Source organism: Nematolebias whitei, chromosome 20, assembly GCF_014905685.2.
Source record: "Nematolebias whitei isolate Nwh7 chromosome 20, NemWhi1, whole genome shotgun sequence".
Classification (NCBI taxonomy): domain Eukaryota; kingdom Metazoa; phylum Chordata; class Actinopteri; order Cyprinodontiformes; family Rivulidae; genus Nematolebias; species Nematolebias whitei.
The window spans coordinates 25,861,645-25,870,913 of NC_056517.1; the positions used below are offsets into that span (position 1 = coordinate 25,861,645).

Here is a 9,269-nt window from a genome sequence, read left to right on the forward strand (position 1 = left end):
TCAAAGACTCTTACAAGTGAGACCTGCTTGGACAGACAATCAAAGTGGTGAAAGAGCCAACATAGGTTTTGGAGGCAAAAATTATTTGCAACAGGCTCTCAATCTTTGGCTGAAGATAGATAGCCTGAAAATGAAAAAAAAAAACTTGCACACAAGCACATAGTGACGCCATCATTCCACAGAGGGGCGTGTAAGGGTGGTGAGTGTGTCCAAGGACACTCACAGAGGCACAGTAAGAGTTTCGATGTGAGTGGTATAATCGCTCAGTTCCCTCTGGAGAGATCTGTAAACTCTCGGGGGGTGCCGAGGTCGGCCAAGGACAGCATCAGATAGAATCTAAAGAATCCTGAAATGTTGACTTTATATTGCTCTGGTAATAGTTTGGAGCAGGTCCTCAGTTCAATGGAAGGAGAATTACAAGTATTAAAGAAATGGTGTGACAAAAATAAATTTTCACTAAATTATGATAAAATGATAATTTGTAATATTTAGTCACAGGAAAATAAAAAATGTCAAACTCATGATAAAAAGTATTGAAATAAAGCGAGTGTATGAAATCAGATTTTTTGGGGGTGATACTTGATTAGAAATTGCATTGGAAGACTCATATTGATAATGTAAAAGCCAAAAATATCAAAAGCTATTGCAATACTGAATAAAATTAAACATCTCCTAAATAAAATATTCACTTTACATATTGTTGTTTCATACTTCCATAATTGTTGTGTTGAGATCTGGGGAAACTGGTATAAAACCAACACAAAACTGGTCTACATGCTCCAGAAGAAAGCTATCTGAATTATTTTCATCCAACTAATGACATATTTTTTTACATTGTGTATTTAATTTTTTTTTTTTTTTTTTTTTTACTTAGTAGAGCCCAGAACAGCACAAAGCCTATAATAAACTCCTTCCAAGGGGTATACAAAAGTGGTTTCAAATTAAAGAGACAAACTATGATTTAAGAGAAAAGGATTTATTTTAAAAAAAAAAAGTTAGGACAAATATTAAAAACAATTGTAGCCTACGTCAGTTAGAGGGATTCATGTGTGGAAAAGTTGTTATGAGGATGTGCAATTGTGTTTTTCAGTCTTTAAATTATATATATATATTTTAATTTAGCCAGAATCCCTTGATTTGTTTTAGAAAATTGTATAGGAAAAATTCTGCTGCTTTGACTTTGATGTTTTTTGTATAACAAAGTGAACTTATAATAAGCTTGTGCTTCTACATAGACCTGTTTCGATCTATACTTTGTGTTCTTAATTTTTACGAAACACAATAAAGTTGAACATTTTTACCTTTTTTTAAAAAATTGAGGGATGACATAGTGTTACATTTGTGTCTCTAAATCAGACAAATGTTTTCAGTGTCTTATAAAAAGTGTGCTCAAGGTTGTGCACTGAGGTTTTCAGGTGTTAAAACGAAAATCGCTCCTTTGCTGCAGTAACATTAATCAACCAGCAGAGGGCGACACAGTTCCGATTCTGTGAATTAAAATGACATGGGTTCAGTCTAGTTTTCTTCTTATATTTATTTGTTTATTCTTATTTTACACATGTAACCATCCTCCACGGGACGGTCTGCACCTTTACTCCATTATTTCTTCTTTTGTTAATATTAATATTGTTTTCATCAGATTTCCCACCAGTCCCTGTTTGACTCCGGCTGGCCCCAGACCAGCCGCGCCAGACGCTTCTGAGGCTCCAGCTGCGGGGCTCCAGTCCCGCACGCAGGGGCGGCCATGTTTTTGTGTGGGGGGTTGATGGAAGTTTAGGGAAGTCGGGGGCTCCGTCTCTCCGGGACACTCCGGGATCTCACTTTCCCCTCCTTTTTGTTTCTTATCAGCGGCATGACGGATTATTTCATGACCACCATGACCGCGTGCGCTCCATCAGCGACGCTCGAGCGGCTTTGACGGAACCAGAACCAGAACCGCTGGATGGAGGAAGTCAGGATGAAGGAGGCGGCTCGGTCCCGGCTGCAATAACTCGAATTTACTTTGTCCCGACCTGGTTTGGGGAGAATTGAAGAAAGACCTGAGAGGAGCGCGGATTTGAGAAGGTAATAAAAGAGAGATGTTAGAGGAGGAGGATGAAGATGATGATGAGACGGGCCAGAGCGCAGCTGCTCCTGTCTGACCTGTCATCCAACAAAGGAATGAACCCTGTAGTTCATAACAAGCTGCTTTAAACCATTTATAAACACATAAAACACCAAAGAATGAGCACGTGCCTCAAAGCTCTGAGGCTCACACCCACAGGGAACACATAAAACACTGCAGCGATTTAATCTGGACCATTAATCCTGCACGAGCAGGAGCAACTTACTGAGGATGACAAACATTTATTCAAACCTCTGCGTTTATTAAAAAAAACCCACCACATTTCAAAAAGTCCTAAAGGTTTTATTGTTAAAAAAAAAGCATCTTTATTCAAGTCTATGTGTTTGACCTTGATGCTGCTGCAACAATGTCCCAGCTGAGACATGAGTGAAGGTTCTGTTCATTAAAGATGGAGTTTTGTTGCTTTATTCCAGCAAACAGCTGCAGCTTCTCTGCTCATGTGACTCTTCGGCTTTGAATGTGTCTCGTTAAAGTGATTCAGTAACAAGTCGCTTCCTGAAGAGTTCCTTTCACTACTGAATCTTTTATATGGCTGGTTGAACTTGGAGGAGGAGGTGATAAAAGGGGGAGTTCCACTATGGTTTGTGACACAGGTTGATACACACACAAGAGGTTCGGGGTGCGCTCGTCACCTCATCCATGTATTTTTTATTTATCAGTGCAACTGCAACTGAGGAGAATCGGCTTAAAGAAGACATAACTTGTTTCTTTTTTTAAAAATACATTTGAGAAAACAACTTTTTCTGCACAAATTGGTTTTACAATCTCCATTTCCAAATGAAAATGGCATTCCTTGTGGGAATGCATATTGCCCACCAACCTTGCACGATTTGTTAGCACTGTTGAGGATGTCCTGGCTAACAGCAGTGGTGTGTGATACGCAGGTGTACGGAGTACACCCACTAGAAAAGCTTGGGAATTTCAGTATACCTACTTAAAAGTGCCCAATGATACGAGCCCACGCTGGCAATGATACAGGACATGGGCTCGTACCATTGTCAACACATTTGGAACATTTTATAGACACAATAACTTTGTTCAACCTGTTTTGTGTATAATTAATACTTAATACTTGAACTTTGATACTGTTTTATACATTCTATATGTTTTTAATACAAAGCAAACTGTTGTACAAACTTTGTTGCACATTTCTTCAAATAAAAGCATGAGAGAAATTTTGAAATGTTCAATATGCTTAAAAATCAAAATAAATGAACGATTACATTGTACTAACAGGTGTACTTTGGTTTCTAAGCCCAGTGTACCCACTACAAGACTGCACCACGGGCTAATACCATGACAAATTTGAGGTCAGTTTCTAGAAAAACTTCTGAGTTACAACCGTTTTTTTTTTTTTCTGATTGCTAACATCAGTTAGCATTGGATTAAAATTAGAATCGGTTGGATTTTGCTCAAAGACAGTAAACTTCAGTTTTGGAGTCAAACAAAACTTAAAATCCAGCTTTTTGGAACGACTCCTTTCCGGACAGATTTTACAGCCACTTCATGAAAGGTTCACTCCTCAAACAATTGGATGACTGAAAGATTTCCTACACCAGCACCACATTAATCTGCTCAGACATATTCCTGTGTTCTTGAAAATACTCTTATCTTTTCAGCACACACTGTAAATACGTCAGAAAAACAAGCCGTCCGCTGACCTTTTATCTTTTACTATAATGTTCGGTCAAATTCAAAGAGTTCTTCTAAAGCAGTGCAGAGTCAACCCCCACCGCCTCATCCCCGCAAATAAAAACAGTTGTTAATGGTTTTCTGAACACATCCGTGTGGTCACATGATCCTCTCCATACTTTGAACCGTTTGGTGTAAAAGTAACAGAGCAGCCAGCTTGTGACTGTGCAGACCCTCTCCTGTCTGCATCACAGCTGGGCACGCTTTCAGACCGCTGGATGATGGATGGAGGAACTCCTGCATCCTTTAAGCTCGACCACCTGGCAACCATCCAGCCACATTTCTACTGATCTAACCCCCCCGAGGAGCAGAAGCCCTGTTTGAAACAGACTAGAAAGATTTCAGAATCAGGTTTCACTTCATTAATAATGTATGTTAACATACTTTATGGTGTCTCTACATTTTTTTTTACAATTTGTGTGTTGAACCCTGATTTTGTTGCTGCTAAAGCTTCACTTACAGATGATAAAACTGCAAAAAGCCTGATGCTAAGTTGTTAAAAAGACAGAATGAAAATCGAAGCGTATAACCCTCCAGAGTTAGATCCAAACAAAACATTTCTTCATACATTCAACAAAGAAATCGGAACAAACCGTGCCTTTTTTTTTGTCAAAAAACTTTGAGGCAAATTTTCAGATTTGTAATATGATTAGTTAATCAAACATGTATAACATTTCAAGCTTAAGTTAAAATAAGTTTAAAGACACACTTTTAGCTTTCAACTAATCTCTGTTGAAACATAGCTTTAGCTTTTTCAGATAAATCTTGAACAAGTTGTGCAAAACCACCAAATCTCACATGATCTACTAGCATGTTGTATGTTAATAACGACTCAGCTACTAAAACGACACATTTTAGCTCTTAGTTTCTGCAAAACTGACAGAGTTGTAGCCATTTCTGTGTGGACCGACAGCCATCTTGAATCAGGTTGACTGAAAGCTAATTAGTTGTAGATAATCATTTACATTTTCAGTGGGTTTTATTAGAATTTTGCTAACATTGATGTACAAACACACACACACACAGGTAAAAATCATTAGAACTTGTTTAGAGTTGTGTTATTGACTGTATAAGCAAACAGCACTTCTGAAAAGTCCACTGGTTTAACTGCACATCTTTTCTGTCGGTAATCTTCCATAAAAAGTCTCAGCTTTGATATTTGAGGTAAGTTTGTGGGATGAGAAGCAGCTGAGCTCTTCACTGTCTTATCAGCGTTTGTAAATCTGTTATTCATGGTTGGAATGGGGAAAGGAAAGTACCAGCAGCTGCTGATACGGCGCACTGTAACACAAGAATATGCAAACAGTGATTTCATGCTTTCAGAGCGTGGGGAGACCCTGAATGACCTGAGTTGAGTATTTTTCTGCCACAGCTGGAGGTAGACTGTGATTAACCTCTGCATGTTCATGCAAAACTCCAATCTTCTGTTTCATTCTTAGCTGCACAGACTCCTGGAGAAAACTAACAGAGCGTGAGAGTCTGACTCCAAATCCGTGGAAGCACCAAAGACAAAAAGTCAAGAGTCAGAACCTTTTGGACGTCCAGCATCCTCTGTAAACCTCGGATACCCAGGGAAAGAGTCCCACGGGAACATCTGGAACTGGATCAAATCTCCACAAATAGATCAGGATTTTTTTGTTTATTACATGTTTTCTGGAAAACGTCACAGTGAAAGCAGTGTTTCTCAACCGTGCTTGAGCTGTACAGCATATCTGTTCACACACACACATATCTGCAGGTCTACTTTTCCTGGCATCCTTGATGAAGATGCTGAATTGCTGTCATCTCGGCAGTCAGTCGAGTACAGCTGGAATAGGAGTATAAACTTTGCCCAGTCTAGGGATGCACAATATTATCGGCATGGTATCGGTATCAGCCGATATTAGTGATAAAATTAAATATCGGACTTCGGCCATTCCATCAAAATAATTCACCGATAGAAAAGGCTTCTGTTTTAAGTTAATTTTTAGTTTAAGAAACTGTCAAGTATATCTATTAATGCACTACTACATGAGCACTTTTCATTGGTCGCTTGTGAACTGATTGAGTTTAGATTTGTGAAAATTTACAAATTTGCACTGTTCGAGTGTTGTCGTGTTAGAGAGAGTAAATGTCATGAATAAATGTGACATTAAACATAATCCAAGTTGAAGTGTTACATCATTTTCAGCCACTGCATTTGGTAGCAGGCCAAACTGACAAAGACCATGCAGAATAATGTAGTATTTTAATCCCACAGCAGAGAAAGCGTTATAGTCTCTGTAAGTAGGTGTAGGGGGAAAAATATCGATATTGGTATCAGTTATCAGCCAAATAAGTTTTAACATATCGGCATATCCGATATCGGCCAAAAATCTAATATTGTGCATCCCTAGCCCAGTCATTTCCATTTTTAACTAGAGATGTGGTCATTGAGGAAAAAGCATAAGGTATTTATGTTTTTATAGTAAATATTTGTGTTTTTATTGTAGATAACGAAGAGGAATACAGCAGAATACATCGATTTGTTGTGATGCTGAGTCTGGTTGCAGAAGGAGACATCTTTACCCGCAGGAGACTGGAACAGTCTGTGCCTAATTGCTTTCTTTGACCCATGTTGATTGAAATTCCAAGCTTTGATTTTCTGCCTCTTTCGGGCCAATAAAAGCTAAAATAAGACAACAATGCCTTACTATTCACATCAGGTCTTGTAGGGCTTCAGTATGTTGTCTGTTCTCATTAAAACGTCCTTATTCAGATACTTCATCCTCCTTTGATGTTGCTTTGGCTCATAACGATGAAGCTGGGAGTCTTCTTGTGTTTGTATATGTGTAACGATTGCAGCTATACCCAGATACAAGGACCGAAGAGAACAGATACCAAGACTCAAATAAGTTTACAGTGTTTATTTACAAAGGTGGAAAATCATCAGTTGTGGAGGGAACTGGAACCCTGACGAGCAAGGAGATGCTGTCTGTCGGTTGAGGGTGATAATGTTGTTGCTGCTCTTTCTTATGGTAGAGGTAGGGGTCATTTGTGGAGAGAACTGACCCAATGGTTCCAGGGTGAAGAAGGTGTGCATCAGGGCAAAGGTTCCAGGTAGGAGACAGACAAGAGAGGCAGCTGAGGAGGCATAGGAGAGGACAAGGTCCACAGTGAGGAATCCAGGGGACAGGAGGACATCAAGGATGAAAACACCAAGAAATAAACAATTTATTATTATATGGTAGTTTCTCGCTACTTCGCGGTTCGTTTTTCGCGGACTCGCTCTATCGCGGCTTTCCTAAGTAACATTGGACATGACACACAAATGGCTGATTGATGGATGAGCCGCACGAACGGCATGGAATTTTTATTTAAAATAAATTATTTAAAATCATTTAGCACCTGCTGCATCTGTGTGCAGCCCACAGCTGCAGGAGAAACTCCCTCATATCTCTGCTCTGCTGCGGAGAAGTGGGCGTGGCCAAGAGCGCTAGCAGGTGGCAGAGTGCAGCAGGAGACAGAGAGTTGAAATATGTGCTCTTTTAGAGAGTTTAGAGTTTAGAAACATTGTTTAGAATATTGCAAGAATGTGGGAAGTGTTTAAAATGCCTCAATATATGTATATACTAAAATAAACTACTACTTGTACTACTAATCCTACTTCGTGGTTGTTCACTTATTGCGGGGCTTCAGGGTACAGCTCCCCCGTGATAAACGAGGGACTACAGTTTAGTTTAATTCACAAATAAATGGCTAGAACAGAACTATCATTGGCAGGTAATGCTCCAGTGCCTGCTGAAAGTCCTCTTCAGCCTTTTATGCTCCTCAAGTTTCTGTAATTAGACGACTTTCCTTGTGATTTCACAACTGGGCTTGTGAATGATCTTATGTTGACCTGGGTATTTTTAAATAAAATAAAAAAATGTACAGGAAACATTTTGACTGGAGTTTTTTTTTTTTTTTTTTTTTTTAGAAGTCAGGGTTGCCGAAGGTTGATATACAAAATTGTTTGTTTTTGCCACACCATTATAACACTTTTATATTAAGTCTAATAGATTATGAAACATAAAACATAAAAATAAAACAGTAACTGGCTGTTTAAGCAATTTAACCTTGAAGCTAGATGTGGATCAGATCACATTCTTTCTTGTGCTTCTAGACTCGCTATAAAAGTAGGTCCAAGTGTAAAAATATTCACATTTTCTTTCTGAGAGTAAAAGTTTCCATTTAATCTATTAAATCTTTAAGAATTTGGAAGAGTAGAACTAAGGCCTTACAATTCCCCTGGTTGCTATTTCAATATTCTGATCAACGTTTTTATCGATTGTGCTTGTGTTGAACTTAGAAAATCACCCTTTATGTAGAAAGTGCGCTGACAAAAGGGTGTGTTATCAAGTGTAAGAGCAGACTGCTGCCCACAGATGTGCCTGCGTTTTAATCGGCTCAGATGAGACAAAAATAAGTTTCTATCATTGATACGTTGGTCTACCTCTAACTGTGACGTTAGCAGATTCTGTTTGCACCAAACACATTAGATACTCAGATGTGATTTCTCCTTTCAATGATGTCTTTTTGATTGGGACATTTTCCATCTTGTTTGGTGACATTGCATTCTGTTTCTTAATTTGGGAGGCTTATGTGTGGAAACCCCACCAAAGTGTCATGATGTAATAGCTGCTGCTTTATTAGATTGATAGGGAGTGAACTGGGCTGAGCTCTGGGTGAAGCTGGTCCGTTCAGTATTATTACAGCTGGAGTGAGTCTGAAAATCCTCCGAACTGTGCTGTATGACAAAACGACTGCCCAGAGACCCTGGTGGTCTCTCTTTGTCTTCTGTTGATTATCCTCTGTGAGAAAATCCTTTGTCCTTGTAATCTTCTTACTAGTTCCAGCTGGTAAAGCTGGCACTCGTCACCCCCCCCCCCTCCCCACACACACACACGCACACACACACATTCAGCAAGCCTTCTATCACTTTTTTTGTCAATTATCCACACAATTGTATCTAATGTGACACTGTGAATTTGGAGAGAATTGTAAAATGTGCATATCGTGGTGTTTGTGTTATGGTTTACTGACCAAAACATGGTTTAAGTTGAAAATAATTTAAATAATTTTTGACGAGGGAACAGATATATGTATATGAATAACCCCGTTTTATAGGTGACAGATCAAATCTGGAGCATTGAAGGCTATTGGACAAATACTGTATATATATATATATATATATATATATATATCCATCCATCCATCCATTTTCTTCCGCTTATCCGGGGTCGTGTCGCGGGGGTAGCAGCCTAAGTAGGGAGGCCCAGACTTCCCTCTCCCCAGCCACTTGGGCCAGCTCTTCCGGGGGAATCCCGAGGCGTTCCCAGGCCAGCCGAGAAACATAGTCCCTCCAGCGTGTCCTGGGTCTTCCTCTGGGCCTCCTTCCGGTGGGACGTGTCCGGAACACCTCACCAGGGAGGCGTCCAGAAGGCATCCTAAT

The 9,269-nt window shown here is 39.5% G+C and overlaps 1 protein-coding gene across 1 annotated transcript in view; it reads left to right on the plus strand.

Annotated features, from left to right (window-relative positions):
• Nucleotides 1-1,700: 1,700 nt before the first annotated feature.
• Nucleotides 1,701-9,269, plus strand: part of LOC119426758 (tyrosine-protein kinase yes) — an 83,014-nt gene continuing 75,445 nt past the window's right edge. Inside the window, exon 1 of the mRNA XM_037694338.1 lies at nucleotides 1,701-2,064. The gene's annotated coding sequence lies outside the window, so the exon portion shown is untranslated. The remainder of the gene's footprint in view (nucleotides 2,065-9,269) is intronic.